A 22,214-nucleotide genomic window follows, 5' to 3' on the forward strand; every position below is an offset into this window, starting at 1 on the left:
AGTAGTTTACCACCAGCAGCTGTAAAAAGAGTAGCACTTGAAGTATACAGTCTAGACAGATGGGTACTTCACATATTAATGTATTCTGTTTTTAGCAGAAGTTGTTTTAAAATTATTTTCCCCCAGTTTTTCTGCACCCTTTTCCTGTGAATCATGCTGTATAGTTTTTCATTTATTAACATGTTTTTTTTCTTCCTTGTGAGCTGCATGTAGAACATTTTATAGTTATTTTTAACCAGGTTAGCCATTTGACATCTTTTTCATGAGACTGAGCTTTTACAAAACCCTTTATTTTGCAACATTACTTGAACATTTTTTGTGTTGTTCTATTGTATATTTTTACTAATAATTTTGTAGTTTTTGTATTTTTTTAAGATTTATTGAACTGTTTTCTACACTAACTTTACTTTCTCCTCACATGCCATTTCTCTGATTTTCACTGTAACCCTGTCCATCTTGACTATGACCATTAATACTTTATCACCTCATACCTTTCTTAGTACATTGCACCAGCAATCTTAATTTGCCCCATTCAATTGTTTCCTTCCTCCTTTCCCTTGTTTTATATTGTTGCCTCCACACAAAACTGATTCTTTTCAGTCTTCTGGTCTCATTTGTATTTAAATGTTTTTACTTAGGTAATTGATAGCCTGCACAGCAGAAGGGCACTCAGACAGATGTTTGATAATGGCATTTGGACTGGTGGCAAAGAAGTTCTGAGTGTTTTCATCTGTATGTCTCTTTATGCCCTATGCCTGAAGTGGAGACCATACGTGTGATGTATAGTGGCTGTAAGATCTAAAAGCTTTGGTATACTGGCCGGATGTTGGGCTATCCTTGGCAGGAGACCCCTTCTGTAAAGAGTACTGCAACACTGATGTGGAAGGACATCATTACGAACAATTTCATGTCATCCAAGCAGGGAAAATGTCAGTGTGGGAAGCAGATTCCCCATAAAGATCATCACAACCACTATCTTTTTGGCTTAGCCACTCTCCATGACTATACACAATGCTCTGTCAGGCATTTGTCCCTGAGACCCAATGAAGTTGATTATCTTCTAGACGCTTGTAAAATCCCTAAAGACCATCCAGTGCTTGCCTCAGATTCCTCTGATGCTACCCTGTCAGAGACCAGCATGGATCTGAATTCTTGTACATTCTCGGAAACTTTTCTGACATTTGTTCCAGATGTTATGGGGGAACCTCAGCTGATGATTTCCAAGGGCCAGATTTTAATAAAGGAAGAGATTCCTACTATGATTATCGAATCCCACCAAGGATCTTTACCACCGAGAGTCCTTGGAGTGGATGTCCAGCTCAAGAAAAAGCAGAAAACTAAACATATTACTCCTGTTGCTAAATGTGAATGGCAGTATTTTAATCAGGGTTTGTTCAATACTTTGATGGCCTTGAAGCCTCCTCAAGGGGATTGTCAATCACTGCTACTCCCTGTTCTTCCACTCCTGTTAAGAGGTCTAGGGAATTGGTTTCCTCATCCAAGGACATACAGTCTAAGGAGGAACCCCTTACATATCTCTAATTGCTTCTCTTCTAGTCTTTGGTTCAGAGGAAGAGGATTCTTTGAGAGACCCCCTTGGAAGAATTATCTTTTGGAGATACCATTTCTCTTATGATGGAGGATTTAAATGGGATTGCTCCCAAGTCTCTGACATTCAAAAGAGGTATTATGAGCTTTTACAGATGGAGTCTCCTAAGCCATCTGCTGTTCCTCCTGTTTTGGCAGCCCTTTTGACCACCTTTTCTGCTGCCTCTGTAGCTCCTGATTTTCAGCCCCCATCTGCTAAGAAACAGGATAGGTTTTACAATGTGCCAGAGGATTAAAAATTTTTGTGTAAATGCCCTTCTGCTAATCCCTCAGTGGTCTCCATTTCCAGTGATAAGCATTCTAAGTGTTTGCCATCTACCAAGCTCTGTCCTTCAGATAAGGACAGTCGAGCTATGGAAAGTTGGGTAAAAGAGTATATACTGCTGCCACCTTGTCTTTTACGGCTATTAATTAACAAACCCATATGACCAGGTATGTTTTGGCTCTTCTTTCTCATGCAACTAAGATGGTGTCTGACCTTTCCTGATTTGGATGGGAAGGCTTCAGCTCTTTCACTGATTGGGTCCACTTCTCAGGTCACCTGTCACTCCATAAAATGCAGCTGTTGCCTTTTCTAGGGCTGCTGCTTTTGGTTTCTGTGATGAGACATTATCTTAGGTTAAACCTGAAGATGTGGCCAAATATTAAAGCCAAGCTTTTGGATGCCTCTCTGGATAAAAAAGTTTTTCAGGACAGCTGCTGCTGACCTGTTAAAGTCCCTCCAAGATAAGCAGTGAGGCCTTGCAGGAACCCAAACATGTTTTTGTCTCCCTTATCACCAAATTCCAGAGGAATTGCCCTTCTAAGTGGCTGTAGGCAGACTTGCCCACCTCAAAAGGTAAGAAAGGGTCTACTCTTATTCCCCCTGCTAAATCTACTCAGACTCCTTCATCTCAGAAGCCTTCTTTTCAGGACAAGCCTATCTCCATTTAGCATTTGTCCTCCTCTTCCCCTCAGCCTGGTCTCTCCACTTTTGTTTGTCTCTTCCAACTTGTCACCAGATCACCTGAAACTGTTGGAATGCTGTTTGTCATTCTCGAGGGGTATTTCGTGGTTTGGAAATCCCTTCTCCCCTTTTCAGGAATTCCACAACCTCCTCTAGAACAGCCTCTTCATTTCTCAGTCCCTTGTGGAGCAGGGCAACATTCAGCCTTTTCCACACACCCATGTAGGAAGGGAGTTTTACTCCAGAGTGTTTTTGGTTCCCCAGAAAGGGGGTATGTTGAGACCTATTTTGAATCGTTCCATGCTCAACGTGTTTGTCAAGGTCTCTTCTTTCTGGATGTTGTCTCTGCAGACCTTGTTTCCTCCTCTTCTTCCCCAGGCCTTCTTGGTTTCTCTGGACCTCAAGGATGCATACATTCACATCCCCATTCACCCTCTGTTCAGAAACTGTTTACTTTTCTCTGTTTCTTCCTCTTATTTTCTGTTCTCTCCTTTGCCCTTTGGCCTTTCTACTGCCCCATTGGTATTCATCACATGCCTTGCTCCTGTCATTGCTTTTTGTAGGTTTCAAGGAATACAGATTTCCTCTATCTGAAAGGCCTGCCCATTCTGGCTATTTCTTCCAGCAGTCTGCTGTCCATTTTACTACTTGTATTTTACAAAGTCTGAGGTTCACCATGAATCTCAAGAAGTCAGTTCTGATTCCCTCTCAGGATCATGTTTTTATCACGTGCAGACTTCATATTATTCCCATGTTGGCTTCTCTTCCTGCTGCCAAAGTAACGGTCTCAGACAGTCTTTTTTGTGTCTGTCCTTTCCCTATCCTGTCTGACTGCCAGAGAATTTCTCAGGGTTCTGGAAATTTATGGCTTCCTCTAGTCCCATGCTTCTTCTTGACAGAATCCATATGGGGAAGCTACAATGGTACCTTAAATCTGTGTGGATTCAACATTGCCACCCTCTGGAGTTCCCTATTTCTTTATTTCATTGTCACAAACTTGAGCTCCAGCAGTGAATTCAACAACTTTCTCAGTCCAGGTCTCTCTTCTGCCTCCATTTCCTTCTCAGAAGCTGATTACAACTTGGGGTGGGGGGGCTTCTTGTGGCCCTCTAAAGGTTCAGGGTCTCTGGCCTGCTCATCAGTGGTCAGGTCATATCAACTTAAAAGAGATGAGAGTAGTTCTTCTGACTTTGCAAGCTTTTCATTCCCTTTTCAACCCCAGTCCCCTCAAAGTCTTCATGGACAATACCACTGTGATGTGGTACATCAACAAGCAGGAGGCTACAAAGTCCTCTCTCCTTTGCAGATGGGAACTAGCTATCGGGTATTAAGTGACTCTTCAGGCCAGGTGGTTTACAGTCCTTCAGAGCACAATCTAGTGACAGATTTGCTGAGTAGTCCAGAGTACAGACTCATGAATGAATGCCTCACAGAGATGTAGATCTGGACATAATCCATTGGTGGGATATTCCTCTGGCAGATCTTATTACTGCCCCTCTGAACAGACAGCTTCCTCTAGTCTGTTCAAGAGTTCCAAGTCATCTGACTTGGAAAATGGATGTCTTGTCTTTTCCTTAGAAGGGAATGTTTCTGTATGCCTTTCCCCACTTCTTCTGCTGTCACAAGTTCTGCACATGATCAGTCAGAACTGTCCCAAAATCTTTCTGGTGACTCCCTTTTGGCCTAGACAACATTGGTTCCCCCTTATTTATTACTTGGCCAGGAGCAATCACCACAAGTTTCCTCACAAGATGGATTTTCTCACACAAGACAAGGGATCTATTATTTATCTTTACCTGTCCACTCTGCAGATGACACTCTGGGTGATGGAGTTTTCATTTATTTTAGGCATACCTTTTCTGAGGACGTGGTCTGGGTTCTGCAAAAGGTCAGGAAACCCACTAGCAGAAATTCCCATCTGTTCAAATGGAAAACATTTTCTGTCTGGTGCCTCTCTCACCATCAGGATCCCCTGTCTGTGGAGGATCCTCTGGTTATCTCTTATTTGTGTGATCTACTTCATGTTGGGTTGGCATATTCTTCAGTTAAAGCTCATCTATCAGCAATTTTTTGCTTGTCTGCCCTTGCATCCTCCTCTGGTCTCTCGGTTTGAGCTTAAGCAATTTCTTAAAAGCCTTGCCGAAAGTCTATTCTACCTTCCTAGGACCTCAATTTTGTAAGTGAAAAATCGACTCAGGCTTCTTTTGAACCTGCTTCTTCAGCTTCCTCACAAAGTTGTACTTGGAAGACTGTTTTTCTTTTGGCTCTCACTTTAACCAAGAGTGTCTGAACTTCATGCTTTCATGGCTGTTCCTCCATTCTTAGATTTCCAGAGGCAGTGCATCTCTTTGTACTTACCCTTTTTTATTCCCAAGGTGGTTAATGAGTTGTCCCTTAATCAGTCTGTTCATCTGCCTTCCTTTATTTCTTTCTCCTCATTCTGCCGGTGAGAACGTTCTTCACACTTTGGATTTGCATATTCAGCTCAGATATTATTTGGGTAAAACTAATGTTGTTCGTGCATCTGAGCAGCTTTTTGTTTTCTTTCATCCTAGGTCATTGGAATTGGCAGTATCTAAGTAAACCATCTCTTCTTGTGTTTCTAAGGCTATTTCTTTTTGTTATTCTTTTCATAGTAAATGTCTTTCCTCATCCATTCAAGGCTTTTGACTCCTCTGGTGCTTTTTTCAAGGAGCTATATACCAGTTCCATCCTTGAGGCTGCTACTTGGTCCTGTGTTTATACTTCACTAAGTGTTACAAGTTGGATTTTATTTCCAGGGCCACAGCTGGCTTTGCCAGGGCTATCCTGCATGGGTTTCTGAAGTTTCTTCCATGCCTCCTTCCTTCTAGGCTTCATCTTAAGCTTTTATACTCTCTCTGAGGTTATGCAACAGTGATATGGAAGGACATAGTACGGTTGTATAAAATCTTACCACAGCAGTAGATGCCCCTCTCTTCACTGTTGCAGTATTCACTTTCTGTCTCCTTTGCTCTAGCCTATTTGTTCTTCCCCTCCTGACTGAGGGGATGTTCTCCTTTTTCTCCTTCTGGATACAAATGTTCCTCCTTGTAACTAGGGACATTCTGTTTCTCCTGGAGCTTTTTTCAATTCTGAGTGTACGCGTCCTTATGTCACCTTTATGCCGTATGCCTTGTGCTGGGAGCGTACTTATGACATACGATGCCTATAAGATCTAAATGCTTTGCTATACTGGCTGGATGTTGCACTATCCTTGGCAGGAGATCCCTTCTGTAAAGAATAGTGCAACAGTGATGAGAAGGATATCTACTGTTATGGTAAGATTTTCACAACTATACTTTAAAATATTGTATTGATTTTCATGTCCCTTTCAGATGCAAACATAATACTGGATACCAAGGAATTTATTATGTCATGGCAGTAGGTGAAGTGGAGTTTCCTGTAGCTCTTTCTTCAACACTGACTGCAGTTCAGGCCACAGACTTTAGGAAGCTCTTCAAAGTTTGGTGATACCTGGCCATTTAAATGAGGAAATGCACCATAAGGGAGCTTAGCCTGATTCCCAGCAGTAGGCCAAATGGAAACCTGTCAAGATTTCATGGTATCTTTGCCACGTGTGACCTCTCTTCCCCAAGCTGCAGCATTCTTTCAATACCTAGTGCTTACTTTCAGCTCCACACACAGTCATCCTTTCACCAGCATATTTTCACTGGAGTTAGTGGGGGGTGGAAGACCTACTCCTTCTCACCTTTTTGTGAGATGTTACAGGATCCATAGGTCATTAACAAACTCTACTACAGAAGAAAACAACTGTTGCAGAAAAGGGTGAAGTCCCAAGAATGGAAAAACTCCCTTCTCAACCTCAGCAAAAAACTGAGATCCATCATCAAATCCTGTAAAGCTAGCTACAAAAACAAAATTGCTGCAAATTCTAAAGACAACCACAAGGCATTCTATAGTTATGTCAAGAATCTACATGACAATACTCAGATCTGCTCTGAGTTACAGCACAAAGGCAATACATATACAGAACCAACTGATATTGCCAACATATAGACAGACAGGTTCAGTGCGAACTTTACCCCCCTTTCACCCCCTAAAGGGTCTGTCACAATACCTGACGAATGCCAAGTCCCTATTGTCACGGCTACACGGGTAAAAAACGCACTGTCCAAAGCCAAGAATATAGCTTCCATGGGACCTGATAATATCCCTGGCTGTGTTCTACCTGAATTACAAAGTGAATTGGCACCACACCTGAGTACCCTGTTCAATCACAGCTTCATTTCAGGCTTTGTTCCTACCAAATGGTGCACTGCTATGATCATCCCACTTCACAAAGGGGGAGCGACTACAGACCCTGGGAACTACCGCCCCATTAGTCTGACAGGTCTGATATGTAGGGATATGGAGCGCATCATCATGGACCTTATAAATAAGGACATAGAGAATCTTTAAACTCTGGACCCCACACAGGTTGGCTTTGTGAAAGGTAGATCATGCCTGCTCAACCTGATAGACTTCTTCAAGTCTGTCACCAGAGCTGTGGATGAGGGCAAGGTAGTTCACGCAGCCTACCTAGATCTTGCCAATCCTCACTCAGGAATCATAGACTGACTAAACTAGGCATAAACCCCTATGTCGTAAGATGGGTTGCCAACCGGCTCACTGATAGAACCCACACTGTGAAAGTAGCTGACTCCAAATCTGACTACTGACCAGTTACAAGTGGTGTCCCACAGGGATCGGTCCTAGGTCCTCTCCTGTTTATCTATTTTTCTGAAGTTCAAGCCAACACAAAGGGACTCTGGCTGACCACGTTCGCAGATGATTGCAAACGGGGAGCCATTATTGATTCTCCAGTTGATGTAGACATTCTACAAAAAGGCCTCACTGACACTAATGACTGGTGCCCGAATCATGGCCTTAAGCTCAGTGCCAAAAATTGCATTGTCATTTCCTTTGGGAAAAATTCGGTGCCCATGAACTACCACCTTGGCGGAAGTCCACTAAACACCGAAGGTGTGATGAGACCTGTGGACACAGGTTAACAGCAACCTCTCCTTTGATAATCACATTGCCACTGTAGTCAGAAAGTCCTTCTATATGGCACATCTCATTACAAAAGGTTTCTCATCCAGGAAGAAAGAGGTCATAATCCCTTTCTACTCGTCCCTCATTAGGCCTGTTATAGAATACAACGCCTCATTTGGTTTGTACCTCGCTAGACACCTACAACTGGAAAGGCCAAAAAAATACCTCACTAAGAGGATCTTAGGCCTTAGACACATGCCCTATATGGACAGACTCAAAAAAACTCCAGCTTTACTCTGTCTCTTATCACCTACTTAGAGGTGATCTCTGCTTGATCTACAAAGCCATGTCTGACCCAGAGCTGCTAGATATACTACACCTAATGAAATCCCAATCCCTCTGTGCCACACGCTCCAGGGACCTAAACCTTATTACTACAATAAACAGAACATGCTGGAGGGACAGGTTACTAACCCAGAGACTTCCCATACCCTGGAACAAACTTCTCATTCATGTCAAGCAGAGCACTTCACTGGCCCTTTAAGACAAATCTTGATGAGTGGATGGGCAATAGAAAGTTCACCCCAGGGATCACTTCAGTGGCCTTGCTTGACATGGGCACTGGGAACTAACTTTGGGTGACATGAAGCCAGGGAATCTTGTTCAGCTAGGCTTATATAGGCTCCAGAGTTGTGAACCTAGTACACACCTATGAACCTGTTATCTCTGACCATGCAAAGATAGAGTCCCCTGCTGCAGCTCTCCATAGGTTTACCCCTCCTTTGGAGAAACTGATGGTTCTGCTGTACCCTATGGACTGGTCTGTGGCCTCTTTGTTCTTTCTTCTAGTAACACTTCAGTGAATAAATGTAGAAGAAGAAGAGCCATAGATCATACCACCTATGTAGAGCATTAACTGGGATACTATCTCTGCAGCCTAGGTGCACCTGAACTCTGCTAATTTGTCTTCCAAGCAAAAAAAGCTCTCCTTCTGGTGGATGGAATAAGTTCTCAGCATATTCCATTGTCATCTCCTTAGTCCAGCATGGGACTCTGTGACCACAATACATTCCATCTTCATTGTCAGGTAGAGTCTAAGCCTTGGAAAGAGTGAACAGAATGATTTTGTCATCTGCCTTGCTGAGTTTTGGAGCCATACTTTGTTTCACATCACTGGAGTCCAGTTCTTCCTTGTAAATCAGGTGCTGGAAGAGGTTTTCTTCTTCCCTTAGTCTGAGATTAATGAGGATGAGGTGGTCAATAACTGTTTTTGTTGTCCAGAGTGCACTGCCTTCTGGCTGGCTACTCAAGCAGTTCTCTTGTTGTGAATTTAAATTCTGGCTAGGTGAGCATCTAACTAGAAACACAGAATGTATGTAAAGGTAATATCATTGGAGCTCTTACTGTATTTAGATCGTTGTCATAAATTTGAATACCCATGTCATCTATTTATTCATCTGTTTTCATCTTTACTATGGACCTTTTTTCCCCTTTGAGGTTATTTCCAGCATGCATCCATGGCTTACTCATTAAAATGTCATCAGTTAGAACATAAGATTAAGGCATAATGATACTAAGTTACTTCCTGTGTTGTAGGGGTTGATTTCTTCAGCCTTCATTTGATTACTCTGTAGCCTTGAGCAAGTCACTTGACCAGACAATGCTTTGGGGTAATTGGGAATTTAGGCTAAGGTCCTTAATGGTCCCCTGCTTGTTAATATGCCATACCATGCTGTGTGCATGAATGGCAATCACTCTGTGTGGAAAGACCTCCTGAAAGACTTGCATGGTGAGAAGCACCACTCTTATCCTAAAACAGTAGTGGCATCTTCTTATGACCATGTCCCTTCTACTGTCTGCTCTTAAGAATGCAACACAACCCTAAGGCAGACATTCTCTGGTAATGGTCACTAATGGTTTGAGAGAAGATAGTGCATTGAGAACATTTAACCTTGAGGGTCTACTGGTATCAGATTATTTTTAACTATCATCATGTCTTCATGTAAAAATCTGACATGAGGCACAAGATAAAGTGTAGCTTCCATTAAGTGCAGAGCAGCCAAGCTTGAGAATGGTGGTGTTGACATACCACCTTGGAGACAGAGGGAACCATTTCTAATGGAAGATTGGCCTTGCATGATAGTGTCCAGACTGCATTTGGTAAACGTAAGAGCCTGTGATGGCTTCATCTGGGATTTGCCAGTATTAGTCATGATTCCCAAGGGCAAGAATAGCTGAATAATGATGATCATGCTGAGACCAGTGCCTCTAGAGTTGGAGCAGCCAGGAGCTGGTCATCTAGAGAAGGAAAAGTATTTGCCCTTTGCAGACTTTGGTTCGCTGCAGGTGACAAACATATATTTCATAAACTTACTGAGTGGTTGTGGTGAGACTGAAAGGGAAAAAAAACAGACCTGAAAATTACTGGCTTGTATTAGGAAGTGAAGAAACCTCCTTGACTCCCTTGCAGTATTTATGTGGAGGTGGTTGTCTCGGAGGTCTGAAAAGCGCCTTCACTATCCTTCTGCTAGACACAAAAAGAATGACCGCACTGTACCCATCTGGAATTTTTATTTTGCCACAAACTGGTTCAGGCCACTAAGGTACACCTTGAGACTTTTTTGAGAACTGAAAGGAACCTTGAGTAGTAACCACATCCTATCTGGATATATGGAACCTCTTGGATAGTTCTTTTTCACAGCAGATTTAAAATATCTTACCTGGCCAAACTCTTGAGAAGTTGGGATGTCAAGTAATGGAAGCAAGTGTGTGCCTATGGTAGTTTGCAGAATAGAATGGTGTAGCTTCTGTAGATAATTTTCCAGGATCCACCTGTCCTGCTTGATGTCTATTCACAGGTTGCCTTTGACTGCCTTCAAAATGGGACAGTCTAGTCCTCTGGTATTCTGTGCCTCCTACTGCCCAAAGAAAGGCTGCAGAATTATTGATTCTGCTGATTACTTGTGCTCCTTGTAGTGTGTCTGTTGCAAAAGATCCCGCTGCCATATTGTTCCCTTCAGAGCATTGGGATCTTATTTCTTCAGCCTGTCTGATTCAATATTTGGGGTACCAAGCTGCTCCTTGGATCATTTCCAGCCATTCACTAATGCTGCAGTGCCTTGAGCTCCTACACTTTTCCCATAACCCCCTGTACCCTACCTTTTCAGATCTCATTTGCCACCACTGAGAAGTGATTTTGGTCTTCAGTGAAGTGCTTGAACAATTTTGTAATTGTCTGCTTGTTTGGAATGACAGTAGTACATAGAATAGATATTTCTTGCTTTCTTTCAGGCTGTTTGCTGCTTTTGTTTTTTCTGGGACCTCAGCTTCTTGGTGCTCACTTTCAACAAAACAAAAAAAGTTGTTGGCTAGAGTTGTAGGTAGTTCTTATGGATAAGACATTTAAGAAGTGTGGTAAGTGTGGATTTAAGCTCCTGAGTTAGTCCCACTACATCATTGGTAGATACGAGATTTATTTTATTTTTCACTTCAGTTAACTGTTTAGAGTGAGCTGCTTTATTTGATTTTGCCTTTAAATCATTCTAAAGGTCCATAATACTTTGAAATTGCCTTGTCAGGGTAGTTTGTTTCAAAGTTGTTTTGTTATAGCATGACACCCACAGGAAATCTGGGTCTATATCACGTTGTTGAACTCTTAAAAGTTTGAACGCTTCAACGGAGATCTCCGTACAGTGCGGAATGGGAAGATTTCCTTTTTCTGCACTGTAGTACGATCTCAGAGTAGGTATATTTAAAGAGCGGGGGGTGTGGGGGGGGTCCAGGGATGGCTTTCCCCCCTGCTTAAACTGTTCAGGTAAGTTTTTTCTTTGATTTTTTTTTTTATTAAATTTTTGAACTTTTAATAGTTCGATCGTATGGTGTCGACCATATGACATTCGAATTTTTAAAAGTTTGATTATGTAATATAGACGCAGAAGTCTTTCTTTGGTATTTTTACATCAAGGTTAGCAGTGTCCTGTATAGACACAAACCCCCAGAAAACAAATTTTATCTATAAAATTACCCTTAGAACTGAAACCTGTAACTTAATGTGGCTAAAACAAAACCATTGTGTGGCACATTAAACAGCACTACTATCAAATCTTATCACAGTCTAACCTGCTCTAGTGCCAAACCCAGAGGACACCCAAGGAAACCTCTGTTCCACTCAAGTTACAACTTACAGTAGCCCACCCAAATGCAGGTCCGGATGGCATGGATTTGCAATTTCTAAATATCTCTGTAGCCATCTTGGTAGATATGGGGATCCTGAGACATTGTAGCAATTTCTCATGTTCACAGGCAACCATTTAATCCTTAAAGAAACACAATATGCAAGAGATGAACTTACACAATTTCACTGAAGGCAGACATCTCGCATATAAGCAAGGTTGGCAAGAACACACACACACAAACACACACTACTTCCACCACAAGTAGTGTCCACCACAACATACCAACTTATGCTGAAGCACTAAAAAGCAACGTTACCAAACCTAAAGACCTCCTAAGCTTATAAGGGGCAATGCCGATCCTCAGCACTCTCTAAAGAACTCACCAAAAGAACACCAAATACCTCATATACGATTGCACCCAGTGGAACACAAGGTCCTTAAGGTAAGCAAACACATTACCCAGATCTCTTGAATGGGGGACTTAATTGTATAACACTCAGATGCCCCCCTCACCTCACTGAACAAGGAGAAAATAATGGTTAGTTGCTTATCTGGAGCCAGGATCTGCCAAGTTACACATGTACTCTAGTCACTACACCACAAGTACTGTGACTCCCGTGCCCTGGTCCAGCAATCAAGGAACCTTAGTCCTGACCACTAACACCAGGTGAGGGGAGTCTCATATAGGAGGAAAGGATAACAAATATATACAATAAAGTGCAATTTCCCTTAAGAGCACACAGAGCTCACAGTCAGTCCAGGGCTGGTCACTCCCTTGCTCTCCACTTCCCCAGTAAGACTCCCCACTGGCACAGCTATAGGGTCCAGATCTCAGCCTAGTGGGCAAGCTAAAACCTCCAGCACCCTCTCTGTCCAGAGAGTGCTTCGTGTCCATTCCCAAGTAGCTGACACACACATACACACACACACACACACACACACACACACACACACACACACACACACACACACTTTGACTTTGAGAAGAGTTTATACAACCATACAGACACTCCTGGGGAAGATTAGCACAGGTTCTCCAGCTGTGCCCCCTTTTCCCCAACTATACAGTAGTACCAGCTGCCACCACCCACTAATATTTATCAGCTACTCAAAGGCCCTTAAAAGAGTGTCCAATTATTACTGTGCAATATTATTATCCAATTGGTAGTATAGCCCAGGGCTAAAGCTATTAGAGTGGCTTTGTACAATTTTACGAAAGGCATGCAAGTACTCTAAAGAGCTTAAATTATCTCTACAAAAACAGCCACAGTTGAAAAGGTTTAAAAATATTTAATAACAAATAGTCAAAACACAAGACAATACTTTTTACTACACATTGATAGTGAAGAGTTCAGAGATCACAGTGAAATACTTAAAATAATGCAGTATTACAGTTCTGACATCACAGAAAAACAGTTAGTCTAATCTTTATAGTTTCTAGCTATTTCTAAGAGAAAACACAGGTCTAAGATAAATTTGCATATAGAGCAAAGGCAGTAATGAGTTGGATGGTCAAGACAAAAATGCTTAATGCTGTCTGATTCTCTCTGTTTTTAAAATCACTTTCCTGGTTCACATTACATCATTCTTCACACTTCCCTGGGTTCCCAGGCTAACAGAAACTACATTTACATTCTCCACTTGGCAGAAACCAGCGCAATAAAGGACATTTATGCATGCAAATTCTTGCCATTAACTCTGGTCTTAAAACAGTAGCAAGAATTCCTTCATCTAGACCAGCCGGGGCCGTGTTTACATCAAAGGGTCACAACATACTTTACTTAGTCAGCAGAGTGCACTGTTGTTGCATTATTTTCCAGTTCCACATGTAACACTATTTTACCATTTAAGACAACAAGCTTGTGCTTTACATTGATATTTACAAATGACAGAATTATCTATAAAATTCTGTCTGGCAAGGCTGCCAGCCTTCACATTTCTTCAGCCAGTCTTCACAGGTACCAGTATGATTCTGTCATAATTCATGTTGTTGTTAATGATCTGAGACATATCCTGGACTACAGTGGATATAAAACGTTTACACACCCCTGTTAAAATGCCAGGTTTTTGTGATATAAAAAATTAGACCACAATAAATCATTTCAAAACTTTCATGTACAATTTAATTGAAAAACATCTGTTAGGGGAAAAAATATAAAAAAAAATAAAAAATATATAAAAAATAAAAGACGTACAATACGCTGATTGCATAAGTGTGCACACCTTAAACTAATACTTTGTTGCATGTGCACACCCTTAAACTAATACTTTGTTGAAGCACCTTTTGATTTAATTACAACATTCATTCTTCTTGGGTACACACCTGACATCAATTAGAGAGACTAGTGTCCTGTTAGGTTTTTCCTGACATTTGCTCAGTTGCCTGCTACAGCAAAAGCCATGGTTTGCAGAGAGCTTACAAAGCATCAAAGAAGCCATGGTTTGCAGAGAGCTTACAAAGCATCAAAGGGATCTCATTGTTGAAAGAAATCAGTCAGGAAAAGATTACAAAAAAAATTCCACAGCATTGGATATACCAAGGAACACATTGAAGACAGTCATCAAAAAGTGGAGAAAATGTGGGACAACAGTGATGTTGCAAAGAACTAGACTTCCCTCCAAAATTGATGAAAAGACGAAACGAAAACTGGTCAAGGAGGCTGCCAAGAGGCATACAGTAACACTGAATGAGCTGCAGGAATTTCTGGCAAGTACTGGTTGTGTACTACATGCGACAACAATCTCCAGTATTCTCCATATGTTTGGACTATGGGGTAGGGTTGCAAGATGGAAGCCTTTTCTTACACAGAAAAACATCCAGGCCCGGTTAAAATTTGCAAAACAATACAGTACCTCCCAAAAGCATGTGGGAAAATGTGTTATGGTCTGATGAGACCAAGGTTGAATTTTTTGGCCACAATTCCAAAAGGTACGTCTGGTGCAAAAACAACACTTCACATCACCAAAAGAACACCATCCCTACGGTGAAGCATGGTAGTGGAGGTATCATGCTTTGGGGTTGCTTTTCTTCAGCTCGAACTGGGGTTTTAGTCAAGGTGGAGGGGAATTTTGAGCAGTTCCAAATACCAGTCACTTTTGGCCTAAAACCTATAGGTGTCTGGTAGAAAGCTGAAGATGAATAAGAATTTCACCTTTCAAACCAACTGTGACCCCAAGCATACATACAAATCAACAAAGGAATGGCTTTACCAGAAGAAAATTAAAGGTTTGGAATGGCCTAGCCAGTAGGAAATCTGTGGGGTGGCCTAAAGAGGGCTATGCACAAGCGATGCTCTCGCAATCTGACAGATTTGGAGCGCTTTTGCAAGGAAGAGTGGGCAAATATTGACAAGTCACAATGAGCCATGCTGATAGACTCTTACCCAGGAAGACTGAATACTGTAATTAAATCAAAAGGTACTTCAACAAAGTATTTGTTTAAGGGTGTGCTCACACAACAAAGTATTAGTTTGAGTGCGCACATTTATGCGACCAGCGTATTGTACATTTTTTATTTTTTATATTTTTTCCCCTAACAGATTTGTTTATCTTTCCATTGAATTGTACAACTTATAGGTCACATTAAAGGTGGGAAAAGTTTTGAAATGATTTATTGTGGTCTCATTTTTTATATATCACAAAAACCTGGCATTTTAAAAGGGGTGTGTAAACTTTTTATATCCACTGTATGTGAAGAGGGACATTGTTGATCCCACTGAATATGCATCTTAAGCAAGCATGTGCATTGCATTAAGCAGCATTCTACCTTCACCAGGGATGATGCCACAGTATGAGCAAAAGAAGATTGACTTCAGTAATTTGCTTGAATGTTCTTCGTGTTTCACTGTTGCAGTCATTACAATTGGGTTATCCTGCTGGCAGGCTACCCTCAGTCGGCCTGAATTCCAAAGTCTAGGTCCGGCGTCGGTTGCTGTCGCCTCCTCCCTGACGTCAGTGCGGCAGGGGTATAAAATATGCAGCCAACGCCATTTTCTTTAGTCTTTCTTGCCACACGGTGCCCGAAGCAAAAGCAGTTCGCAAGTGCTGGTCGGCAGACTCCTGAGATTTTCGTGTTCGAATTTCAGATCCGAAGTCTTCACTAAAAGCTAAGTACCCCATTGGGGAATCTTTTTTCTTGCTCCAGACTGATGTCAGAAAAAGTTAATAATTGTATTTCTTTTGGGAAGCAAATACCTCATAAGGACTTTCATTCTTATTGTATTCCTTGCCTTGGCCCTGACCACGATGTTGCTAGTTGTCAGTTTTGTGCTAGATTTAACCACCTCACTGTTAAGCGTCGGTACGAGTTTGCATTTCACTATTTTGGCAGAAGATTTAACTATACAATGTCGTCGGATAGCCATCCGACTACCGGAATTCACAAGAAACGCAGAGAAAAGGACAGGCATCCGAGGTCCAAAACTGACAACGAGGCTTCTTCTAAGCCAGTTGCTGGTTCTCAGTGAGGCGCCTTCGTAGCCCCTGACGACCGCTACTTTAGACTGGCAGGCTGCTACCGACACCCACGTGAAGTCGAACAGGCCGCTGGAAGCTCAAAGTATTGGACCTTTGGAAACTATTCCCTCATATGGGTCCGGAGCCGCTGAGCAGGCATCGGCTTCTGAGGGTGTTTTCAGACCTACTTAATTATATGTTAAAACGACTTCAGCTTCAAAGGCAAAGGCTAAAGCACCTTTAAAGACAAATAAACAAGTACAACAGCCTCATGGACAGGCCTCCATGCCTAAAAAACAGATGCTCAAAATGGCCGAAGACCTAATTACTTTGATCAGGGGTTCCCATCCCCCTCCTGATGAGGCCTAGGCAAGAGACAGAATATGAATCTTCAGATCAGGTTTCCATTTCATCTGAGTCCTCTTCTGATCAGGAATACTCTCTTCCTCCCTATGAGGATTGTGATGCTGAAGAATCTATCCCTTCGGCCTCTCCTCCTGAGGATTATTCTTTTGGGGAAACTTTGCATACCATGAGGGAGCATTTCCACTGGGAGTGCCAAGATTATTCAGAATCTAAGAAAAGGCTCAGAGATTTCCTTTTACTACCACAACACAGGCCCCTAGCTATTCCACCTGTGTTAGACATTGTAGATGATGTATTTTCAGAGTCCAGTCTGACCCCTGACTACTTACCTCCAGCTCCTGTTAAGCCGGACAGGTACTACAGGGTTTCTGACTCTCATAAATTCATTTTCAAAAACTCTGCTGCTGACCCAGAAACTATCTCTCAGGGTCCCAAAGGGGTCAAGGCTTCCACTGCAAAAAACCCTACTCCCTCTGACAGGAATTCTAGGGCACTGGACAGATGGGGATGAAAGATTTACACTTCTGCTACATTGGCTATAAGGGCTTTAAATTGTCAGTTTCATATGCTCAAATATCAGCAATATATTATGTCACTGCTTAAACAGAAAATGTTGATACATTCTGAATGTGCAGAAAACAAAAAATGCAGGATTTATTGCATACAGCTGAACGAGTTGGAAAGCATACTTTGCAATGTGGTTTAGATTCTCTGGAGGCCTCCTGCAGGGCCGCAGTTATGGGTTCTGTCATTAGAAGACATGCTTGGTTAAAGGAACAAAATCTACCTGATCATATTAAAGCAAAATTATTAGATGCTCCATTACAGCATGATTCTTTGTTTGGTGTTAAAGCAGAAGAGGTGTTAAAGAAAATGGAGGACATAGCTAAATCTATGCAAACAGTCAAGGATTTCTTACAAGTACAGCCACCAAGATTTAGCAGACACTGGCCTACAAAGAACTGGTACTTCACAGTGTCAGACAGGCCACAAAGGGGCAGATACAGACACGATAGAGGCAGATCCCAGCCCCAGGGTTCGTACAGGTCTAAACAATGGGGTGCTTCTACCTCAATATCTGGAGAAGACAAATCACAGCCATACAGGAAACAGTCCCAATGACTTCCCCCTGCCTGCGCCAAGCACTTATCTTCTGGCAGCACCTTTAGGGGGAAAGCTAGCACTTTTTTCTCAAAACTGGCACATAATAACCCAGGACAAATGGGTCTTAAACATAGTGTCACAAGGCTACAAATTTCACTTTCATACCCTGCCAAGGGCAAACGGTTGGCCAGACCTGCCAAAATATCAATGGGCAGAGGCACAAAAACAAGTCTCATCCCTCATGGACATGAGGGCCATTCAACAAGTACCAGAGCAAGAGCAGGGACAAGGATTCTATTCAAGAATATTTGGTACCCAGGAAGGACAAAGCCTGGAGACCAATACTGGACCTATCTATTCTAAACACATATCTGGATATTCCAAAATTCAAAATGTTGACTCTACAGCAGCTTCTGCCCATGTTTGGCAAGAAGGCTTGGCTTGTGACTTTAGATCTAAAAGAGGCATACCTGCATGTCCCAATCAGACAAACATGCAGAAGATACCTCGGATTCAAAGCTGGCTCAATGCACTACCAATTCTCTGCACTGCCCTTTGGCTTATCTACTGCGCCCAGGGTCTTCATAAAGTGCTTGGCACCAGTAATTGCATACTGAAGACAAAGAGGAATACAAATATATCCTTACTTGGATGACTGCCTCATTCAAGCAGAGAACAAGGACATTCTACTACAGCATCTGGTGTTTGTAAAGAGATTACTACCATGTCTAGGGTACACAGTCAATGAACAGAAATCAAAACTAGTACCCTATCAAGAGATAATATTCCTGGGTGCAAGTTTATATACAACTGCCCAGATGGCTTATCTCACGCCAGACAAACAAAGGCAACTGACTACCTATTTCAAACTGTTGGCAACAAAGGCCCAGTTATCTGCAAGAAAAATTCTGCAGGCTTTGGGCTTCATGGCATCCTGCATTCTACTAATTCCATATGCAAGACTGCATATGAGGAAACTTCAGTGATACCTAAAAAAGTGTTTGGACCCAACATTTACACAGCCTGGAAACAATAGTTACTCTCATTCCCTGCCTACAACAGGAGTTTTGATGGTGGGCGAAGGCCTGTCACCAGAACAAGGGACAGCCATTCACTCAACCCCCAGCCACACAGACTTTAACAACGGATGCATTGAATTATGCCTGGGGAGCCCACATGGCAGAAAGATGTATTCAAGGCACATGGTCCGCAAACCAAATGCATCTGCATATCAATCAAAAAGAGATGCTAGCTGTTCAAAATGCCCTGACAGCCTTCAAGGATCACTTCATCCGGGACAACTCCTGATAAGGACAGACAATACCACTGTCATGTGGTATATAAACAAGCAGGGAGGCACTCGTTCTTACCCCCTTTGCAGACTAGCAATGACTTTGTGGGACACAGCATCGACTTACCAAGTACATCTGCAGGCACAATTCCTGGAAAGATAAATACTCTGGCAGACAAACTAAGCAGAAGACTCATGGATCCCCACGAGTGGAAATTGGATCCGCAAGTCTTCAGCATGGTAACAAGGAAATGGGGATGCCCGGACATAGATCTATTTGCTTCACCTCACAACTGCCAACTAAAGAGATTCTGCACAAGGACTTATCACAGACGAGCATGGAAAGTGGATGCTCTATCTTTCAGCTGGAAAACCTTAACAGTATATGCCTTTCCTCCTCTGCCTCTCCTCCCCAAGGTACTCTTAAGGTCAGACAGGAGAAGCCAAAAATAATACTGATTGCCCCAGACTGGCCACGCCAGTACTGGTATACAATCCTAAGGAACTTGTCTCAATGCCCAGCCTGGACATTACCTCACGTGCCTCATCTACTGTTCCAGCAGAACAATCAGATCCTGCACAGCCAACTCAAGACCTTAAATCTGGCAGCATGGCGGATTATGTAGTCATACAAAAACACACCTCTCACTAAAGTGGTGATAGATGTCATTTTGGAGGTCAGGAGGCCTAGTACTAGAAAATCCTATGCTGTAAAATGGAAGAGATTCTGTGCTTGGAACCAGGCACAAGGAATTGACACAGCTGTACCAAACATTCCTCAGATTTTGCAATACTTAACTGAGATGCTGGACAAAGGCCTATCCTTTTTATTTATAAAAATTCATGCCTCTGCCATTTTGGCTCATTACAATACAGAGCCACCAATATTTTCTCATCCTTTATTAAGGCAGTACCTCAGAGGGGCCAAAAATTTAAGGCCTCCAAGGAGATCACCAATACCTGCATGGGACCTCAATCATGTCTTGGAAAAACTTACCCTGCCTCCTTTTGAGCCAGCCGCTACAACTGATATAAAGTTTTTATCTTGGAAAACAGCTCTGCTCCTAGCAATAACTTCTGCAAGACGAGTCTCAGAGCTACAGGCACTCATGTCTGTGGAACCTTTTATCATTTTTTATCCAGACAGGGTTTCTCTGAGGACAAACCCGACTTTTATGCCCAAGGTGTAGTGTCCAGTGTGGCCCTTAACCAAACTATTCATCTGCCTACCTTTTATCCAAACCCACAGAATAAGGGGGAGAGAATTCTGCATTCTTTGGACATACACATACAACTATGCTTCTATTTGAACAGAACCAAAGCTTTCAGAAAGACAGAGCAATTACTAGTAGCATATGCTGCAGGATCACAAGGAAAGGCTATCTCAAAGCAGACTATTTCAAAGTGGATAGGCCACTGCATTTGTTTCTGCTATTCACAACATGGCAAGCCAGTACCTAAGGGCATTAGGCCACATTCAACCAGAGCAGCAGCCACTTCAGCAGCCTTCCTCAGGGGAGTACCAACCAAAGACATTTTAGAGGCTGCTACTTGGAGTTCAGTGCACACCTTCACAAAGCACTATCACTCTACTCTATGTCCAGGGCAGGCTTTGCCACTGCAGTTCTGCAGGGCCTAATAGCCGCTCCTAATGCTATTTAGCTCCAACCTCCCAACCTTAGCTTTGGGATTCAACCTAATTGTAATAACTGCAACAGTGAAACACGAAGAACATAGTACAGTTGTGTACACTTACCATAAATGTAGATGTTCGAGTATATTCACTGTTGCAGTCCATGTTACCCATCCGCCATTTCTTTGCTGGAACTTATCTGTGCCTCTCTGTTCTATACAACCTATGTGGTGTATTTGCTTGTAGATGAAGGCAAAATATATACTTTGCTGCATGCATGTTTTATTGACATATTTTTAGCCAACCCATTTGGGGGCACCTGACATTTGGGGCAAGAAAAACTGAAGAAAATGGCGTCGGCTGCATCTTTTATACCCCTGGCGCACTGACATCAGGGAGGAGGTGACAGCAACCGATGCCGGACCTAGACTTTGGAATTCAGGCCGACTGAGGGTAGCCTGCCAGCAGGATAACCCAATTGTAATGACTGCAACAGTGAGTACACTCGAACATCTACATTTATGGTAAGTGTACACAACTGTACTTTTCTGGCATCTTTCTATGGAGATTCAGTATTTTGTCAGCATGGGAGGACATGGCTTACAAACCAAGTTGCTCTGTAAAGTATGGTCTGCACTTGTCTGCTGCAGGCTTCTAAATATTGGCTAAAACTTTATCCATCCCCTTAGAACTTTTTTTAGGCAGTGCCAAATTGGCAAACCTACCAACATGGGAGACAAAACCGAAAGAAACCTAAAGGTGTCACTGCTCAGTGCCAGGAGCCTAATCAAGAAAGTCCACTTTCTACAAGCTCTCCTCACTCTGGAGAATATAGATATCTGTGCCATTTACTGAGACATGCCTTAAATCTGCAAAACGTACTCTGGCAGTTCCAGGCTTCAGTGCCTTCCACACATTAAGACCATCAGTTGCACAGAAAGGGAAAAAATGTGGAGTCTCAATCTATATTAGCAATGTGTTAATGCCCTGGAATTTATCCATGTGCAAATTACCATTGACAAAGCCCCATACCTTAACCTAGCAAGCTGTAGGTCATCCTCTGTATACCTAGAATCCTGCAGTTCGAAACCTAGATCTACTGGAGACGCACGCCATTAAACCAAATACCCTATTCATGGGGGATTTTAACTACCCCTCTGTGGACTGTTACATTTATATTGCCTCATATTCACAGACGCAGCAATTCCCCCCACCCCACCCCTATGTCTCATCTTCCTCACTTGTAAGATTAGACCACAAAACTGTCACCTTTGAAATAAAAGTCAACTCCGTACCCCAGCAAACTCTGTAACAGTTAGAAACTATTCCAGAGCAAATTGCATCCTTTTAAGTGATAGCTTGTCAATATTCAGTGCTCTTCCAAACCCGAGTTCAGAGCAACATATGCAGAATTATTCACAGAGACAGTGTGCAATCATATAAATGGCTGTATAGAAGCTGCTTTATCTACTAGAAGTAGGCCTAAAACAAAACCACACTGGTAGAATCCTAACCTCAATACGGTGTATAACCAAAAGAAAAAAGTCATGGCTAAAATTAGGAAGAGCAATTCTGATAATGACAGAAGCTCTCTAATTAAACTAAACAGGAAGCTAAGAG

General features: G+C 42.3%; 1 protein-coding gene across 1 annotated transcript in view; it reads left to right on the forward strand.

Annotated features, from left to right (window-relative positions):
• The window catches only part of TTC37 (tetratricopeptide repeat domain 37), a 2,356,248-nt gene that overhangs the window by 2,213,095 nt on the left and 120,939 nt on the right, over window positions 1-22,214 (forward strand). The gene's annotated exons all lie outside the window — the stretch shown is intronic.

The sequence above is a fragment of the Protopterus annectens genome, chromosome 2.part2 (assembly GCF_019279795.1).
Source record: "Protopterus annectens isolate FY-2018-M chromosome 2.part2, PAN1.0, whole genome shotgun sequence".
Classification (NCBI taxonomy): domain Eukaryota; kingdom Metazoa; phylum Chordata; order Ceratodontiformes; family Protopteridae; genus Protopterus; species Protopterus annectens.